The 22175-nt window shown below is 33.5% G+C and overlaps 1 protein-coding gene across 1 annotated transcript in view; it reads right to left on the minus strand.

Moving 5' to 3' along the window:
• Positions 1 to 22175, minus strand: part of SEMA3A (semaphorin 3A) — a 407533-nt gene that overhangs the window by 301188 nt on the left and 84170 nt on the right. The window contains exon 2 of the mRNA XM_044245926.1: positions 8850 to 8933. The gene's annotated coding sequence lies outside the window, so the exon portion shown is untranslated. The remainder of the gene's footprint in view (positions 1 to 8849; positions 8934 to 22175) is intronic.

The raw sequence follows: 22175 nt of genomic DNA on the forward strand, positions 1-22175 counted from the left end.
GAATAAACTTAACCAAGGAGATGAGACCTGTACTAAAGTACAAAGTACTGATGAAAGAAATTGAAGATAACACAAATAAATGAATAGATTCTCCATGCTCATGGATTGGGAGAATCAATATTAAGATGACCGCACGGCTTGCATGGAGCACTGGGTGTGGTGAAAAAATAATGAATACTGTTTTTCTGAAAATAAATAAATAAATAATAATTTAAAAAAAAAAAAAAGATGACCATACCATTCACAACAATGATAAGGATTTAATGTAATCCTTATCGATTATCAACAGCATTTTTCACAGAACTAGAACAAAAAATTCCAAAATTTGCATGGAACCACAAAAGAACCTGAATAATGAAAACAGTCTTGAGAAAGAAGAACAAAGCTGGAGGTGTCGCAATCCCAGATTTCGAGATATACTACAAAGCCATAATAATCAAAACACTATGGTACTGGCACAAAAAAAATAACAGATCAACAAAACAGAAGAGAGAATCCAGAAATAAACCCATGCTATTATGGTCAATTAATTTACAACAGAGGAGACAAGAATATGCAATGGAAAAGATAGTCTCTTTGACAAATGGTATTGGGAAAACTGCAGAGCTACAACCAAAAGAATGTGACTGGACCACTTTTTCATATTATACACAAGAGTAAACTCAAAATAGACTAAGGGCCTAAATGTAAGACTTGAAACCATAAAATTCCTAGAGGAAAACAGGTAGTAATCTCTTCAACATCAACTTTAGAAATGTTTTTCTAGATATGCCTCCTTTGGCAAGGGAAACAAAAGCAAAATTAAACTACTGGGACTATACAAAAAAAAAAAAAAAAGCTTTTGGACAGTGAAGAAAACCATCAACAAAACAAAAAGACAACCTACTAAATGGAGAAGATACTTGTAAATGATGTAACCAATAAGGGGTTAGTATCCAAAATATATAAAGAACTTATACACCATAATACCAAAAATCAAATTCAATTTAAAAATGGGCAGAGACAGGACACCTGGGTGGTACGGTAAGTTAAGTGTCTTGCTCTTGGTTTCAGCTCAGGTCTGGTCTCTGGGTTGTGAGATTGAGCCCCATGCTGCCTCTGTGCTCATTGTGGATTCTGCTTGGGTTTCTCTCTCCCTCTTCCTCTGCCCTTGCTCCCAAGCACACACACACACACTCTCTCTCTCTAAAACAGATAAATTAAATCTTTAAAAATAAAGGACAGAGGACATATATAGACATTTTCCCAAAGGAGACACGTAGATGGCCAACAGATACATGAAAAAATGCTCAAGGTCACTAATGATTAAGGAAATACAAATCAAAACAACAATGCAATATCACTTCATGCACTGTCAGTGGGAATGTAAATTGGTGTGACCACTGTGGAAAACAGTATAAATTTTAACAAAATGACTCGAAAATGAAGAGATACAAATATTATGCATAAGAACCCTGCAGTGACTATTTTAAAATCAGCTAAAATAAGACATGAAGTCAACAGAATTATCAAAGATAAAAAGAAATGGTACCCATGATAAGAGGATCAATTCACTAGAAATATGTATAAAGTGTAAATGTGTATGAATTTACAAAAATACCACAAAGTATAAGAAACAATAACTGACAGAATTAAAGGAGAAAAACTTTCCATTATATAACAATAGGAAGGGATTTTATTAGAAAAACTAGACAAAAATAAATCAGTAAACACATAGTGGATCTAAAGAACGCAATGAAGCACATATGATGGGTCTTAAAATAACTCATAGTAGATTTTAAATGATTCATATCAGAGTATGTTCTCTGAACAGAGTAAAATTGTATTAAGTATTAATAATAAGATACTTAAAGAAACATAAATTGATTTACAGAGTCAACAGAATTCCAATAAAATTTTAAAAGGCTTTCTGTGCATGTGACAGAGTGGGTACAGGAGTCACATGGGAGAGCAAACAACCCAGAAATACCAAAGAAATTTTAAAATACAGCTGAATTGGTCATCTTATATAAGTCATTGATTTCAAAACAGTATAAATCTTTAAAAATCAAGATGGTGTGTCATTGGAAAAAGTAGTTATAATCCAATGGAAACAATTAGCTAGAAATAAGCCATTAATCTTGGACAACGTTCTTAAGGTAAAGAAATGGAAAGAAATGATCTTTCAACAAAAGATGTTAGAACAATTAGACACTGACATAGAAAAAAAAAAGATTAATCTCAACATACCTAATTATGTGCAAAAAGTGACTCAAATTGGATCACAGTCCTTCCTTCAAAAACTAAAACAATAAAACTCTTAGAAGAAAATTTTGGAGAAATATATTGGAGAAAAAAATTTAAACTAGGATAAGCAAAGGTTTCTTAGTACCCAACAGTACAAATGGTTAAAATGATATATTGCATTTCATCAATATTAAAATTTTTTGCTACTCAAAAGAAACTTAAGAATTTGAAAATGAAAGTCATTTTGAATTGAATGGGAGAAAATATTCATGAAACTTATCTACTAAAGGATTTGTATCCAGAATATATCAAGGGCTCCTACAACTGAAAAATAGTAAGGGAAATAGCCAGTTAAAAAAACAGAGCAAAATATTTCCATGGCTAATTCAGAGAAGAAGATATGCAGGTGGCAAATATGCAAATTAAAAGATGCTCAATATCATTAATCATCAGAAAAGAAGATTAAATCCCACTGAAATACCATCACATATACACTAAAATGGCTAAAATTAAGAAAGACTGACAACAAGAAATTTTGCAAGGATGCAGAGCAGGGATCAGCAAGCTTTTTTTTGAAAGTGCCAGAAAGTACATATTTTAATCTGAGGTCCATATGATTTCTGTCACAATTACTTAATTCTGTTTTTGTAGCATGAAGCACATCATTCATGACAAATGAGTGTGGCTGTGTTCCAATACAACTTTATTTACAAATAAAGCCAATTTGGTGCAAGAGCTATAGTTTGAAGACCTCTGATGCAGAGCAACAGGAATTCTCACACACTGCTCAGGTGAACACCAAGTGGTGCAACCACTTGGGAAAACTGTTTGTCATTTCTTAAAAAGTTATGCATACACGTACCCAAGATTCTGATATTCTAATTCTACATGTTTTTCCAAGAGAAATGAAAATACATGTCTACACAATGACTCGTACACAAATGCTCATAGAGAATTAATCCACAAAAGTCAAAAGAAAGAACTATCCATCAATAAGTGAATGAATAAACAAATGTAGTATATCCCCAATGGAATACTACTCAGCAATAAAAAGAAATGAACTACTGATACAAAAAAGTACATAAATAAATCTCTATACCATTATGCTAAGTGAAAAAAATATACAAAAATACATACTTACACGATTTTCTTTATATAAAATGCAAACCAATGCAGAGTATGAAAAAATAAAGAGTCATAAAGAACCTTGTTGGCATGATAGAAATATTCTGTATCTTGCTTCTCGTGGTGATTTCAGGGGTATATACCACTGTCAAAACTCATAGAATTGGGCCCTTTAAAACAGATGGAGTTTATAAGGAGTTTATATTACCTAATATATCCCTCAATAAAGTTAGTAAAGAAAAATAAATATACAGAGGTTTCACCCAAAGAAGCTACACATCTCACTGAGTTTAACAAAGACAAAAGTTCTATGCACTGTTTTACCTTTTGTGTGCGTGTCTGTCTGTCTATCTATCTATCTATCTATATATTTGTGTATATATATATACATATATATATTTGGCTAGACATAAAAAGTCATTCCCTGACCAGGATTGCTCCCTGAGGTAGTGTACTATGTATGTGTTTCTCTTATTTCTCAATCTTGCTCAATTATTTTACCTATTGCCAGGCTTGTCTTTGTGGAAGAGGAGGATGTCATCTCTTTATTTTGTCTAGATAAGTTACAAATTTCAGTTGAAGACAATGTTGATAAATAATGGAAATAGTCAACAGATAATCCTAAAATGAGTAAGAAAGAAAGTCCAGAAAAAGAGTATCTTGGGAACAAGATATTATAATATAAAACAAAGAACTCTAAAATTAGAGTTTGGAAATTGGGTTCCTCATGTCTGTGACTTGTATTAGATTTATCTTGGCCTTAGTTTCCTTATGTAAATGAGGTGATCTCTTAAAACCCTTCTGGCTCCGAAGTTCTGTGGACCTAAAAACATTTAGCACAAATTATCAAAGATAGAAGAAGAAAAATAACCATATGAAGAAGGAATTATTAGTTAGAAAAATAAATAAATGATTCCATCTGAATTGGATATAGAATTTGTACAAACATATAAACAAATTTTCAGAGGTAGGTAACACTTCTCTCTACTCATGGCCACTTCAATTCTATCCTCACTAGATGTAAAGGAGGTTAGGCAAGTGTTAGATTTTTCTCAGGAGTGAGGCCAGACCTCTGAGTACTCCTTCTAACCTTGTGGTCACTAACATCTGAGCCAAGGTGAGAAGGTGAGGGCTTATTGGTTAAGCAGATCACTATGTTTTTTGTTACTATTATTGAATGGGAGCTCAGTTCCAGAATGATTTTCTTACACACCTGAGCAATCTACCTTTCTCTCTTTCTTTGAAAAATGGCTAGGAAATTCTACAATAAGGAAGATATATTCTAATTCCTTGAAAATCTTAGAAGTGGTTAAAACAGAATAAAATATTATTATGTTATTAGCTAAGAGATCCTATTTAGAAATCAAAATTAAACAAGCTAAGTTAATAGGTGGATATATTATTGAGTCAAAGGATTTTTCATTTGGAAAAGTCTATCTATTAAATAGTGACTTTTTTAAAGAGTATTCAAATGTTTTAAATGGTTTCAGCTTAATTCAATTCAACAGCAACACATCTGTATAAAAAGGTTCTTACTCTTTCTTTCAGTCATTCACTAAAAAATGATGTCTATCTTTAAACTGATGGGTAGGGGCAGGAATAAATAAGAAAAAATATTTTTAATCTTGAAAAGTTCATAATCTAGAGTAGAAAAATAACTCTTAAACTTAAATAACCAGAAGAAAGCAGAACATTTTTTTAAAAATTAAATGAATAAAAAGTATTTTTGGAAAATAGTGAAAGAAAGAGAAAATTATACCATACATTTAAAATGTAATTTTAAAAAATTATAAAATATTTTAAAATTTGTAAATATTATAAGGAAGTAAAAGTAGGTATTACTAGTTCCAATGTACAAATGAGAAATTTAAATAAGGCAAAGTAATTATCTCAAGCTCACAAAGTGATTCAGCTTAAAATTCCAGAACTATATGAGTCTGGAATGTCATTTTATTCTATTGTATCAGACAACCTTCCTAAAAACATACCAAAGTTATTCAGTAGTCATATAGAATGAATCTCAAGTGGAATAGCAATAAAAAGGAAAACTGAAATTGTCTTCCCTCTTCATCCACATATTTTCGATTTTCCTTTTTAGTTAATGTGGAATATTATCTCATTTTCCTCTCTTCTAAATTAGTATATCCTTTTCTTAAATATAGTTTCCATTTTTTTAAATGCTTGAAATCTTTGTCATGAGCTTACTAGTAAAGTATCTATATTTTTCAATTGAGAATTTATTTAGAATCAGACATATATGGAGCTGTGTCAAGGGAATAATTAATAATTACAGAACAATTTTCAGATTCAGGAAAGAAAAATATATCTTGGAACTTGCTATATTGGTATTCTCTCATCAAGTAAGTCATTAAACAACAGAATTAGCAGGACCAGCAAAATATACTGTTTATCTACTCTTTTTAAAATAATAATTTACATTAAATACATTACACATCTGACAGGATAATAATTCTTATTCAAGTTACTTCTGTTTAAAAAAAAGGGAGAGGGCGCCTGGGTGGCTCAGATGGTTAAGCCTCTGCCTTTGCCCGGGTCATGATCACAGGGTCCTGGGATCAAGCCCCGCATCGGGCTCTCTCTGCTCAGCAGGGAGCCTGCTTCCCACCCCCTTCTCTGCCTGCCTCTCTGCCTACTTGTGATCTCTCTCTGTCAAATAAAATAATAAAATCTTAAAAAAAAGGGAGAAACTAAGGGATTGAATAACCTTGTCAATGAAATGGACGTTAATTAAACAAAACAAAATAAAAGTTTTAAGTCTTCCAATTTGGGATGATAAGATCACATTTTCTAACCAACTTATATTTATCAACCCCAGTTTACATCTGTAGTACTCAAAGCCTAGAAATAAAAGTTCAGTTCTGCAAATAGTTCCATTAGATGCACTACCTAGAAGTAAATTTCATCAGATTGTAGTTGAATTTATTACTTTGACTTTAATAAAAATTCATTGGTTGACTCCTAATTCCTATCCTACTTCAGTCTCACATGTACACTGTTAATTGTATTCAATAATTTAAGACTCATCCATTTCAATGGTGGCTGAGATTATAAATCAATTTGGAAAAACTGGCTTGATCTTCAAGAATACATCTTCAAATATACCTTGACCTTCATAAATTTGGAGCAGATTTTAATTATTATCCAAGAAATGCATTTTGTGAATTTTTCCTACTTCATTAGTACGCTGAGGCAACTGTAATTGGAAAATTAGAAGGTTCTTATTTGCTAAAAAAGAAAGTAATGTTTAGTATTTATGCACAGGATGCACTAAGGAAAGTTAGCATCCAGGAAACTGGCACTCTGGAAGGCTAAAAATCAATCTAGTCCAATAATGAACATTTATACATATACATAGAGAGAGATATTTATATGGATGTACATATGTACATATACATATAGAGAACTGGCAGTACAAAAGTCGTATTTTGAAGTCTTTATTGACCTACCAGTACTAAAGATATGAGACGTGATAACTTGCCATCAGAGAAATACAAATCAAAACCACAATGAGATACCACCTCACACCAGTCAGAATGGCTAAAATTAACAAGACAGAGAACAAATTTTGGTAAGCATGCAGAAAAAGGGAAATCCTTCTACACTGTTGGTGGGAATGCATGCTGCTGCAGCCACTCTGGAAAGTTGTATGGAAGTTCCTCCAGAAGTTAAAAATAGAAATACCCTCAACACAGCATTTGCACTACTGGGCATTTACCCTAAAGATACAAATGTAGTGAAAGGAAGGGGCACATGTACCCCAATGTTCATGGTAGCAATGTCCACAATAGCCAAACTGCAGAGGGAGCTCAGATGTCCTTCAACAGATGAATGCATAAGATGTGGTATACACACACACACACACGGAATATTACTCAGCTATCAGAAAGGATGAATACCTACCATTTACATGGACATAAATGGAACTGGAGAAAATTATGCTAAGTGAAATAAGTCATCAGAGAAAGACAATTATCATATGGTTTCACTCATATGTAGAATATAAGAAGCAGTGCAGAGAATCATAGGGGAAGGGAGGGAAAACTGAGTCAGAGAGGGAGACAAACTGATAGACTCTAGACTCCAGGAAAGAGACTGAGGGTTGCAGAAGGGAGGGGTTTAGAGAGATGGGGTAATTGGGTGATGGGTATTAAAGAGGGTTCATGTTGTGATGAACACTGGGTATTATATGCAGCTAATGAATCACTGAACACTACATCAAAAACTAATGATGTAGTATATGTTGGCTAATTGAATATAAATTTAAAAAGAAAGATATGGGATGTGCCATAAAAAATTAAAAATCTATAATGTCTTGAAATTAACTTTAACAGCTTCAATGTTCACCTCCTATTACTAAATTTTTACCTTATGTGATAAATTTTTTGCATATGTAAGTGATGCTTCCATATAAAAATTGTAATTTCCTTTAAATTCTTAAAAATCTTATTTTTAAAATATATAATATAAATATGTAATATAAATTACATATAAAGTATATATAAAGTATTAATTATGAAAACCTGAGGAAAAAGGCATTTTTTCACATTAAAATAAAAATAATCATCTAATTAAATCCCAAGGGACCTAATAAAATTGGGACCTCCTTAGTTTTAGTGACATAAAATAAAATTAATGAATGAATGAAAATTAATGAACTCAAACACCTATAAGGGAAATAATATTTAGATTCAGGGTTCTTTTCTTATAATTCCTGTGCACTTGTCCTAGATCTTAAAATATATGTTTTAATTTCTTTATTCATTTCTTCTCATAGCAATTCCTGCCAGTAGCAATATATATAATACAGTGTGATGGTAAACCTAATGCTGCTAAATTTTCTTTGTACTTACAATGAAATGCAGCTTGAGGAACATTCATAGTTAAAGAGGGTTAAGAAAAAAGTAGTATGTATACATTTAGATTTCTAAGTGTATTTTACTTTAAGGGTAATATTTCAGTCTCACATCTTAGGTCAAAATTAAGATAATGTAATGTAACACATTAAAAACTGACTCCTCCCTCTGTGCTTGGCACTAAAGCCTTTGAATGGATTCTAGTTGATGGTAACCATATGTGGTCCAGGAAATGTAGAAGAGGCAGGCTAGCCAAAGGATCTTTCTAGATGGCAATCTGCCCACACGTCAGCTATCTTTGTTCTGTGGCTCTTGGGGAATATGGCAAATCCAGTCTAAGTCTTACATATAAAAATAAAAAAATAAAAAAACCCAAATAGTGGTGCTTCAATCTTGACGTTTTGAAGTGGCAATGAGGCTTTCCTACAAACCATTTTCTTTTTGAAATGTTACAGCAATCTCATATATTCAAATCATTCCACAGAATAAAAGATAAGTAAAAACAGAAAGTACCTTTAATTAAAAAAAATCCTCTAAATTATACACCAAAGAAATATACTAGTATCTATATTTTCACCAAAACTTATTAACATGCAAATATGTGCATATTTTAAGATCTCTTACCTTCTTTTGGAAAAATTCTTAATTCCTGAGGTACATCTGTTCAGTCCAATTGGTTATTTTAAGTTTCTGGACACTTTAAGTCTCCTATAAAAATAAGCAAGTTCATTCTTAGAATTCCAATATAATTCAATTAGCAATCAGTTAATAGGTGTTCCACTAAATTAAAAAGTGTAAATGTTTTCTAAATGTTGCATAGGAAAATGTAATGTAGGAAGGAAAAAGGCATTATGGGAGGCAGACATTGAATCTGACAAACATTTCACTCTGCCTCCTTTAACCAAATTACTATTTGTAATCCCTAATTGGATTTGAGGTACTTTGAAATTATTCATTATTTAGGCTCTAACTCTGGTAAAGAATAACTGATTTATTTGAGAATTAGTTGAAATTCTAACACGCTCTATTGATTTGTTCATAATGCTATGATGTCATTAACATTTTTCACTACTGATGATGAAAGGCTCACAATGACAACCCAGCTAAGCAGTAATTTCATGGCACTGTTAGCAACTAACTGGATTTTGCTTTAACAAAAGCTTTTTTCCTCACCAGATAAAGAAATTATACCACATATGAAAAGTAAGTAGAAGTTTTAAATAATTAAATCTTTCAAAATATGAAATAAAAACATCCTTTGAATAATTCTATTTTACTAAAACAGATTCTTTGTCATTAATCATACACTATTTCGCATTTGAATAACAAAAATAATTTAGAAAACAAAATAAAGACAACTCAAATCTGGGCCAGAGACTTGAAGTTATTTCAACTGAGAAAATACACAAATTGATCAAAACAAAAAAAGTATGCAATAGAGATTCACAGGCTAGATACTAACCTTAGTAAACAATTTTAAATTTATTTAACACATAGAAACTGCATTCTGAAGTAGTATTTCTCTCACAGTTATATCCAATCCTGTTTTTTTTTTCCAATCCTGTTTTTTTTCCAATCCTGTTTTTTTTAACTGTATATTTTGTGAGAAATATAGAATATTTCCAGGTTACTATATTTTGGAAAAACAAACTATATTATACTATATACATTTATATAACATATTTTTGTTGGTTACCTTACAATCCAATAGGATTAGGGAAACCTTTAAGAGTTGATTTAAGCAAAGAATTTAAGTTAGGTATATAGGTAAATAAATAGATAATCTATCACCCCAAGTGTATATGCGAACACTGAAACTCCAATGTCAATACCATGTTAAATATTCCTTGGACACATGTATCACATGATAGTGAAATTATTTCAAGGGAGTGACAGGTAGAAAACAAGATCTTTGGAGAAGAGGAATCTAACAGAAAGACTAGTGTTTTTGTAGTCTACGTGGCTACTGAAATTACCACAGTTTACGACAAGAAAGGTTTGGAGAGAGAGACATTGAGCTAAAACTAAAATCTTAACAGAAGAGAGGAAGTGACCAGAGGTTGGGAAAAGACTTCTATAAAGAGGAGTAGCAGCTGGTATCTGCTCCTGCCATGAGATCAGAGGGGAGGTTTCAGGGAGGAGGAAGGAGACTGTTTTGGAAGTGACACTGAAGAGCAAGGGAATGTCACCTCACTTCCAATCTCAGTGATTTAAGTGGTGTGGTAGGGAAATAGCCATCTCTTGGAGGCTGTATGAGAAGCAGGGTCATCAAAGAAGAACCGGGCTTCATTTAGAGAGAAAATAAGGGGAAATTACATAAAAGTGGTTGAAGATAAAGGGGCTTTGTTGGTGAGTTCAAGAGAACGTGGTGAAAAGGTATCCGGAGGCAGAGAGGAATGGTGATGAAGATTAGAGACGGGGGAATCAGGAATGCCCTGGAAGTTCTGGGTTCCTTTCAGCTACTGACATAAAATGAGAGAACAGGCATGAGAAATCAAATCCTGTTTTTCCCAAGACAGTCCCCCGTGTCGATGAGGCTGCCAGTGTCAGCGAGGACAGGGGGATGGCTGTGAGGTCTTGTCAGGAAGGGGTGGACAGGGCTGCAGGATAACTATTCAAAGCTTAAGCATAGTGCTCTCTGACCCAGCAAAGGATGTGTGAATTCTTCTTGACTTTTGATGAACATCTTTAGGCTGGAATGGTGATTTTCTCCCTGGACGCACAACAGTGGTGGGCTTCCTTTTGACTTACGCAGAGGGCACCCTATGGCCAGTAAGAGGTCAACTTACTCTGAGCACATTAGCGATTTCTTATGCCCTTCTGGTGATGGCCTTACTCCTATCACATAGTTGAATCTCTTCCACGTGAAAACCTACAGGTCTACAGAGGGGTAGATCAGAATACTTCAGCATTTGGATCTCCTTCTGACTTCTGCTGTTGGAAGCCTAAAGATAGGGAAGTGTTATTCCAAATACAAGGGCTTCCATTTTTTATATGTTTGAAATTTCTTTTATCCTGATATGAATATTCTATTTCATGAAAAGCTTCATAAACTTTAACTGGTCTAATTGTTCATAACCTATGTAAATATTTATTATTAATTTGTTAAATATTTATTTTCACTATGTTCCAGGCACTATTTTAGGCAGCATTAACTACTGATTGATGGGACTGGCCTTGAGACACCTAAATTGTATATAAACCATAAACTAAATAATACACTAATTCATAATGTAATGTCAGGTGATAGCAGGTGTTATGAAATACGAGGACCAAAGGTGGCTGAGTATTAATTTGCTTGTGATGGTCAGGTAAGTCCTTGCTGAGTTGGTGACATTTTACCTGAAGTCTGAAGGAAGAAACCAGGTGGATAAGTCAGGAAGGCATATTCAAGAACAAAGGGATAATAAATACAAAGGTCCTGAGGCAAGATTGTACAGAGATTGTTCCAGAAATAGCCATAAAATCAGTGAGTAATGAGTAAGAAAGAAATGATAAGAGGGTGGTGGAGAAGCAAAATATAATATGGTTAGGACTATAAACAAATTTGAACTGATAGGAAAATACACTACAAACACTGATAAAATCTTTGCCACAAACGCAGTTCTCTGGTTAACAATAACATACTGGTGTATCAAAATACTGGGTAGAAATGCTGTGGATGATTTAATCAAAACAGCTTATTTACACAATGGAAATTTTACTACTTCATTTATCTCTATACGTAATTGATCAAATGAAACCATCACACTGGGGAAAAAAAACTAACACTTGGAATATTGGTTAATTCAATATAACTGCGATTAAAACATACTTGTTAGACAGAATGAAAATATGCATCTTCTTTGATAATGTAGAGAATTTTCTGGCACAGATGAGTTTTTCTACCTATCGTTAGGAACATTATATGAGCCAAGTAGGCACCTGCAGATACAAAATATCTGATCCAACCTGACAGTTCTTTTTTTCAATTCACACCATATAATTTTTCAACAAAAAAAAATCTGTCAAAGGAGGTTCCATTAGTGTCAGGTAAAGATTCCTAACCAGCCTACTTTTAACTTGTTCTAAATGATAGTAACAAGTGAATCTTAAATGGGAAACTCCTATTGCAAATAAAATGTAAGTCTTTATCTTATCTATTTATTTTCTTTGATCCTGGTATTCTCCTGGAAACTCTGAAGGAGTTGTGACTTTGACAAATTTGATGTCTGCCAGTTCCTACAGGGATGTACTAAGAACAAATGCAACATTCTACTTTCTGCTCCACTTGTTTTCATTAAACAATGATTTACTAGGAGTTAACTGAATTGAAACCTACATTGGTCATTTAAAAAAAAATAACATAGCAAATTTATTGGAAAGACTTAAGATTATCATTAATATTTCCAGAGAAGTTCATTCCAAATTTAACCTCATTCTTTCTCGTTCTCTTTCTCAATCCACCTCCTTTCCTCCTTCCATCTTTCCTCTTTTTCTCCTGTGAGAACTTGGGATGATGAGACCATTTGGGGAAAACATATGAACAAATTAGAAACCAATCAATTGAGGTTTAATTTCATTTACAATGCAGAATTCCAATTGTTTTTGATTTGCATTAGTGGATGTACTATATTTCAAATAACTTGAAGATATGTGTTGTCCTGAATACTTAAATTATACTACAGTGTGCAAATTTAAATAACTTCATTCTTATGTTTAATTATATGATTTCCATATTTATTTATTTATTTATGCATTTAAAAATACTTATTAGCTATATCCAATATATTAAGCAATGTTTTTGGTGCAAAATTAAATTAGGTGTGCAGATAAAATATAACCACTAGTGAGTGGGGACTTGATTTTTATTTGCCATTATATCTTTAGTGAATAGAAAAAAGCCTGGCCATTCCATAATTCCATTCCATAAATATATGGAATGAATATATATATATGTATATATATACACACACACATATATATTTTACTTATATTATATATATAAATATATTTTGTATTATTATATTATATATATATTTTAGATTATGTTTATTTATTTATTTGAGAGAGAGAGAGTGAGAGAGAGCATGAGAGAGGAGAAGGTCAGAGGGAGAAACAGACTCCTGTAGAGCTGGCAGCTGGATACGGGACTCCATCCCGGTACTCTGGGATCATGACCTGAGCCAAAGGCAGTTGCCCAACCAACTGAGCCACCCAGACACCCAGAATGAATATATATTTTAAGTGGATCAATGTATTTGAATGACTATATATATTTGAGAAGATGAATGAATGTGTTCTCATTTCCTTCTTTTATGTTACTGAGAATCAGACAACTAAATTAGTATCTGGAGGACAGTGCGATGGATATGATGATGGTCCCAAGTACTCAATTCTTAGGACGCTTGGAGGTAAGAATCCAAACCAGAGTACAGGGGTAGTCCAGGTTTCCAAGCCTGGAAACAGAGGATTAAAGACACATAGTCAAGATTTAGAGTACATACATCTGGAGCTGAATCTCTTCAGGCACCCTGAATGCCTAAAGAATCTCTTCAGGCACTCAAGGATCAAACATGTACTTTAAAAGGTTCCAGAAAACTATTTAGGTTGTAAAAAATTAATGGTTTCTAGAATATGAAAAAAAAGATGCAAATCAGATATTAAGGGATATGAAACTAAATGCCTGTTAAACTTAACCTCTTAATCTTACTAATAAATTGAAACTTCTTATAATTAAGATTCTTTACTCTTAATTACTCTTAATTACTCTGCAATTATCCCTCAAGATGCATGGTAATTATTGAAAAAATCCTAGAAGATAATAATGAAAGGGCAAATTTATAAAGTCTTCTCAAATTTTTAATATAAACAAAAATGTTTAATGTACGACAAAGATTTAATATATTTGAAATGCCATGGGTCAAGGCCACAGTTAAAATAATGAGACCTAGGGTTTCAAAAGACTGAAGACAGGCTTGTATCTCTTGGTCTTAGACTGGTTCTGATAGAGGCTGAAAGTAAATATAATTTAATTAAAATATTTGAATGGTTCTATGTTGTAAGCAATCAATTTCCAAACCATAAACTGTCATTGACTGTCCCAAATTTAGAATTAAGACATGAAGCTAAAAACATCATTTTTTACATTTCAGTGAGATTAGAAGGTATATACAAATAGAAAATTAATGCAGTTGTCCTTACTTATAGGACCCTTCAGGACAATTGTTGCCTTAAATAAACTTCTAGTATCTTTTTTAACAGACTTTAAATCAGCCTAGACAAATTTCTTAGGACAGTTTTAGGTCACTAAGAGGTCATGAAGAGAACTCCAATGGTAAAGAATAATTCTAAAGGTTTTTAAAAGTTACATTTTTAAGAATAACAATAAAAATTATAATTATAGGGCACCTGGATGGCTCAGTGGGTTAAAGCCTCTGCCTTTGGCTCAGGTCATGATCCCAGGGTCCTGGGATCGAGCTCCATATCAGGCTCTCTGCTCCGTAGGGAGCCTGCTTCCTCTTCTCTCTCTGCCTGCCTCTCTGCCTACTTGTGATCTCTGTCTGTCAAATAAATAAATAAAAATCTTTAAAAAAAATTATAATTATAAAAATTGAAAACAATTTCCCCTTCAAAGGTAACAAAATTTTTTTTATTTTTTTTTTTTGGTAACAAAATTTTTAAACCATTACAGAACTAATCAACTATAGCTTAAATGCTTGAATGTACAAAGGTTAACAATGCTACCTTGTAAATTTTCATTTATGTATATATCTCATGATAAGTACACATTATTTACATTCATATACAATTTACAAAATATCTTCTATTATGTATAACATATACACAACACATAGGCATATCCATGCATGTATTTCACACACATACAAGCACATAGCACACATGTACACATCTTGAAGAATCCTTAACTGATTTGTCCATAGTTTGTTACATTTTAATTAGACTTTAAGCTTGAATCACCCAAAAGCTTAAGTACTAACAAAATTTTTAGAATGCCTATTTCCTTCTGAATATATGTGATCACTTACTCTAAATATGTAGGATTTCTTATACTGAATATCTATGATTTGTTAGAAGACTTAGAATCTACTATTTCTTAATCATATTATAAACATTATTGGTACAAATATTTTTTGAAACTTCCTGATGTTTGCAACATCTCTTATTCTAAAGTTATTTGCAATGTAGATTTAGCATTTTTCTTTTTGTAACATTGTGAATAAAATATCAGATCTTGGGGCGCCTGGGTGGCTCAGTGGGTTAAAGCCTCTGCCTTCGGCTCAGGTCATGATCTCAGGGTCCTGGAATCGAGCCCCGCATCGGGCTGTCTGCTCCGCGGAGAGCCTGCTTCCTCCTCTTTCTCTCTGTCTGCCTTTCTGCCTACTTGTGATCTCTGTCTGTCAAATAAATAAATAAAATCTTTTAAAAAAAAAATCAGATCTTTTTAACCGCAGTGGCTACTTTACTCTAATTAAATCATACACTTTTATTTATCATTTTTTTTGAGACTATCAGCTGTGATATACTTTTAAACAGTTATGTTGTTTTTTTTTTCTGAAATTCTATTGCCCTCAAAATCAAAAGAATCCAATTTTGAGAGTAAAACAGTAGTATTTATAGGAATAATGAAACTATAAGTCTATAAGTCTGAAACTATTTATTGTGCAATTCACAGTTATTTGAGAATAAATCAAATTAATTTTTTATTGTTCTTTTTCTGTTGTCTCAAACATTTTAACAATAGGCTTTCATCCTTAAATTACCTGTTAAAGAACTGTTTTTTTTCTTTCCTCTTAAGTTGAATGGCACCATATTCCTTTCTATATTTAATAGGTAAAACTGTGCTTGTTGAGTAGGATTTTGATAGAAAGATCTAGCAGTGTATGCAATTTTCACAGATAAACGCGTATGAGTGAAGAGAGATCTTTTTTAAAAAAATATAACATCCAACCTTTCTACCCTTCAAGAGTATGTCCCATGGCTTCTAAGTTCTTTCTAGACCTGGCCCATGTCCTAAGATATTTTGAGTCTTCTGCCTACAAAAACCCCTCAGGCTTCACCCAGTGAACATATCAGGTTTTGTAATTAGATCAAGAAGAAAAATTCTAATTAAGACAGAGACTGACATAAATCTGTGGCTTAATTTCTTGGAAACACTAAGGAAATAAAAATTACAAACATATATTAGGTGTCTTGTAAACTGTATATTACAAGGCACTCTATTTTTCCCCAATGAGTATCCAATATTAGATACAGATATCTATATTATACTAATCTTGGTAATATCAACAAGTCAAATAATTATAAGCAGCATCAGCATTATTAGCTCCATTAGAAAAACAACAATTATCCAAAAATGTCAAGCAATTGGCATGTTAGTATACTCAATAAGTAGCAGGCCTTAGTCATATAACTCCGAATTTTATGTACCTTCAAACTTGTCTCCTCTAAGACAAATGGGTAATACTGCATTATTGTCAAAATCGTCACATCCCTGCCCGACTGTGTCCTTCCATATCAGGAAGATTATACTTTCCATGCCTTTGACTTAAGAATGAGCAATGTAAGTTGCTTTGGAAGACAAAGTGTGAATAAAAGTGACATGGTCTACTTCTGACCAGAAGCTATAGGGGCCACAACAGGATTCGGTCATCACCTTTCTTCCTGGGATATATGTTAATTCTTGAGTCTGGTACAAAATAATACAGAACTAAAACCATCACACAAAATAATTATCATGTGAGTGATAGCAAAAAATCTTTATTTTTATTGTAGAGCTATTAATTACCTGAGTGTAAATTTAGTCTATGTTAATTGATATGAAATTTGGTGCTTAGAAGTAAAGTATTATAGTGACAGTAAATTATATATCAGCCCTGAGGTCAAGCAGTAGGTAGTAAGCAATTTTTTACTAGAGGTTGGAAAGATGGCAACCCATGTAACACAATGGAGAAACTTTTTTTTTTTTAAAGATTTTATTTATTTATTTGACAGAGAGAGATCACAAGTAGGCAGAGAGGCAGGCAGAGAGAGAGGAGGAAGCAGGCTCCCTGCTGAGCAGAGAGCCCGATGCGGGACTCGAACCCAGGACCCTGAGATCATGACCTGAGCCGAAGGCAGCGGCTTAACCCACTGAGCCACCCAGGTGCCCCGAGAAACTTTTGGTAAAACCGCAAAATTCTATCGCTTTGAAGCAAATAATGCTCTAAATGAGCTGTGGCTTCAAGTTATGCTTACACCTTAGTTGGTACTGACCAGTTTGTAAACAGAATCAATAGGAACAGAGAGAATCTGGAATTTACAGATCTTACAGCATTGAAAGATGAAACTGTTTCTTTTCTCCAATAAGTAGAAGAGAAAACTGTGGAAAGTTTTGAGTTACAAAAGCTAATTGTAACTTAGCATCTTAGCAAAGAGCAAATCCAGAGTGTCTGTACTGATTAAGGTAGCAGCCAGTAAATACTTTGATTCATGAAATGACCCAGAGAAAATAGAATGAAAAAGGGTACAAGTCTTTTATTTATTTATTTATTTATTTTTTTTAAAGATTTTATTTATTTATTTGAGAGAGAGAGAGACAGTGAGAGAGAGCATGAGCGAGGAGAAGGTCAGAGAGCGAAGCAGACTCCCCATGGAGCTGGGAGCCCGATGTGGGACTCGATCCCGGGACTCCAGGATCACGCCCTGAGCCGAAGGCAGTCGTCCAACCAACTGAGCCACCCAGGCGTCCCAAAAAAAAAGGGTACAAGTCTTTTAGAAGCCAAATAAATTCAAGGTAACAGAGTTTAGAGAAAAAAAATCATAGATGAGGCTATTGGCGCATGGTTGTAAATAAAACAAGATACTATATATAAAAAGCCTACTACGTTTTAAGAAAGTTGTGCTGCCAAATGAGTTCTCAGACTGGAATAAAAGAGAATGTGAGTGTTAGAGATTTAAAGTAAACATTAGGATTCCCAAATTTCTACTGGCAGCAAAATCAGACTAAGAAAGCTGCTTAGCCTGCCGGGGGAATGGGGCAGGGGGTTGCAGGGGGTGGATATTCTACAATCCCTTCTTCAGTTAACTCCAGGGACGAAGAATAATGTAAAAGATCTGTCAGAGGATACAGCTAAGAATGAAAGAGAATAACAGGCTAGGCAATTATTGGAAGACTTTAGAACTGAGGAGCAATCAGGGAACATTTCCCAGAACCAGGAAAAAATCATGCCCACTACCATTTCAGATTTGCTACGATCTACATGGTGACTGCTTTGTATTTCACTTCTTCCTGATTGAAAGTATCTTGCTTGGGGCACCTGGGTGGCTCAGTGGGTTAAGCGTCTACCTACAGCTCAGGTTATGATCTCAAGGTGCTGGGATCAAGTCCCACATCAGGCTCTCTGCTCAGCGGGGAGCCTGCTTCCCTTCCTCTCTCTCTGCCTGTTTCTCTGCCTACTTGTGATCCCTGTCTGTCAAACAAATAAATCTTAAAAAAAAAAAAAAGAAAGTATCTTGTTCTTCCACCATAGTGTATTAGAAGAGTGGGGTGGGGGGGAGGCTGGGCAGGGGGCTAAAGTAGAGAAATGTTTTTATTTATTTATTTATTTATTTAAGTTCCTAGTTCTTCAGATTCATATCTTCATCTGGTTCTAGATTTTGAGTCTGACACTGTGACAAGATGAGATTTTATATGAGAGCGAAGTGAATATTTATGACCAGATTCGGGTTGATTGTATTGTTGTCAAGATGAGTGTTGCTGGTCCCTGTTGGGCCCGTCTCTGCAGGAGGATTAGTCTTCCAGCAGCATTGACTTTTCACATTGTCATATGAGTTGCTTTGGGCAATGACATGTGACTGCAAATAAATGTGCCAAATCTGAGCAGAAGCTTTCATATCCAGCTCACGGTTCTTCCCTTGCTCTTTTCCTTCTGTTCTGAGATTAGTAAGTCACAGATAGATCTGCTTCCTCATTTTAGAATGATGGAGCAGAGCCTTAACTGTCCCATGATGGACATACAACATGTGCAATGTATAAACTTTATTATTATAAAGACACCGTGATGTTGAGACCATCTGTTACCATAGCACAACTTAGTGTAGCCTCACTGCCTGAACAATACAATCAGAAGTGCACAGAAGCCAGAGGTGCGGAGAAAACAGCATGTCAGAGACGATAGTCAATTTTGCTCAGCCAAGCAATGACTGCTATAGAAAGGACTCATTTTATGCCCGATCTGTCTTACTAAAGCAGGAGGAATTCCAGGGAAATGGCACGCGAGATTTCATCAGAAAAGCCATTTTTCTTAAAAAAATTTGGTTTTGACTGGTTATGAAAAGAACAATGCAACACTAGATGAAAGTAGTTTGATTCGTTTCAATCTCATAAAAAGTCTTTCACAGTACTGTAGAAATATGAGGAATAAGTAAATAGCTTACTGAAAAGATTATTATCTGGAGAAGTTCTCTGTGGTGAATAATTTTCTACTAACTGCTAGCTGGGAGGATTGGGTCAGTAAGCCGTTGATTTTCAAGTGGGTAATTAATCTTATCAGAATAATACTGTAAAAGATTCTAAAGTATCACATCAAGTTGAAATTTAAAGAAACATAAATGTAATTGGTGAATTCTCTCAGTGCACAGGTAGAATATGCAAATGTAAACCTTTAGGCCAGAGAGGACATAAACTATTCTCTTGTGATATTTTTGTGCTATTTTTCACATTCGAGGACCTTGGTTTTATTGACATTACAACTAGAGACACAAGCCCCATGGAGAAAAGACCCCAAGATATCAAAGTCTATCTTTTGATACAAACTCTATCTTTTGATGACTGGCACAAAAATAATACATACAGAGATTGAATTCTGTTTTTTGAAATATCGGCTATATTGTCTAACTTCTCTCTATTACAACCAGTCTTATAGTAGTTTATTGCCTTCCTAAACAACTGTGTAAGCAATCTCTAGCCAGCAAAGTTTCTCTCCATTTTGTTTTTAATGTGATACAATAATACAACAAACCACCATTCAATACTGATAAAAAAAAATCAATTACATATTTTTGTTATAAATAATTAAACTTAGCAATGTTTCAGGTTTATGGTTAAGAATTCCTTCAAAAATTTACAAAAACTTATTTTTTGAATTATATTCAAATACCTTATTCTGATACTAAATCTTGATATAAAATCTGATACTAAATCTTGATATAAAATCTTTATATGTTTTGATGCTATTACTTTTCATTGTAAATTTACCCAATTTAAATAGATGTATTAAAATTAATATATGCATCGGTTAAAATTGTAGAAATTACTTCTCAGTATTTTCATAGTACTAATTTTTTCTTATTTTACTTTTTAAAGTTTGAGTCCATTTCCTCAAACTTCATTTTCTTGAGCCTTTTGTTATTTATTTTAAAAAGTGTTCCCTGTTTTCAAACCAAAGATGCTTTTTACCATTTTCTCATATTTTTCTTTCACTGTCATTTGGGAGAAATTGAGATAAAATTGTTTTAGTTAGAAAGACCACTGCCTTAAGTTGTATGTACCATTTTTAACTTTCAGTATCATCGTAAGCACACTAAAAGCAAAATAGGCACTGATGTGTAGACTATTTGGAGGCAAATCAGCTAATATATTCAAATAATAATAATGTAAAATCCTGGGGCTGAGAAAAGGACCTATTTCACAACACACAGAACACAGGTGCACAAACAAAAAATCTATTGACTCACATACCAAAATCTCCTTTGCTTTTGCAGCATAGAGAGGACACTGCTGCTGTATCATATCACTCATTAAAATAAAAAAGGTGTTCTACCTCTGCATATTAAGAGTCCACTCCTTGAAAACATTGAGAAACAGAGAGAGAGCATGAATTACCATTTCAGAGCTCCTGTGAGTCTTCTTTCCTAGGACTTGATGATTTTTTATAAAGCAGATTTTTAATCTTCCCAAATCACATTCTCTTACTTTCTTTTAAAACTATAATCCAAGAGAAGAAAATTTTTCCAAAACTGCTAGTGGTCAAATCAAAGAAGAGACAAGGAGAGCGGAGGGGTGCCCGCCATCAAGCTGATGAAACTCTGCAGGATCTGCAGTTTGTCAAAAACCTTTTCGCTGCCTCACATTTTCTAAAAATGGAAAAGGTGAAGCTTTCACAAGTAGCAGCCTCCAAATAAACCAGTTCGCCCAGCACAGAGCTCATGATACCAGCAAAAAAATAAAAAAATAAAAAATAATTCACACATTAGGAAGTTCTATTAACGGGTACCCATCATCCTAATAGGACACCTCTCCATATTAATGTGAGATTCAGCTTTTGGACCCTAAAAAACTCTTTCCATCCCTCAGGCTACATTTGTCCCAAAGAAGCATTAGTTGCATGTAGCCTTGAGGGACTTTTATACAAAACTTGTGGAAATAATGTATAGATTCTTTCCTCGGAGGGGAAAAAAGACAAAAGAAAACTGGGTCACTGAAGGTAACCGTGAAAGCAGTAAAGCTAAGAATGCACTTTTACTTCTTCTTCCATTTCACTTAATTTCCTACGTTTTATTCTGATTTTCTAGAGGCAAGTGTGCTGTGTATAGAAAATTAAATACAAGCTATTTGATACTTACCCATGATATTATGTATTGTGTCAAATCATCCTTTCCAGGTGTTAAAATAGGCTAGTAATTTTTTTGGCATAGGGTCTCTCTTTTAGTTTTAATTTCTATTTTGACACAACTGCTCTTTCCCTAAATATCACTATTCTTTCAGCTTGAAAATATTTATAACAAATATAATCATAATTTTATAGGCATTACTCTTCATTTTTCCTGGCATATGCTCTACCTATTCTAAAATTCGCAGTACATTTCACATTCACTATACTTGACTACTCCTTGTCTCAACATATTTCATCAGTTACTATGGTCGCTGAGTTGCCAATAAATTATTTAACTGAAATAACTGTTCTCTGG

The sequence above is a fragment of the Neovison vison genome, chromosome 4 (assembly GCF_020171115.1).
Source record: "Neovison vison isolate M4711 chromosome 4, ASM_NN_V1, whole genome shotgun sequence".
Classification (NCBI taxonomy): domain Eukaryota; kingdom Metazoa; phylum Chordata; class Mammalia; order Carnivora; family Mustelidae; genus Neogale; species Neogale vison.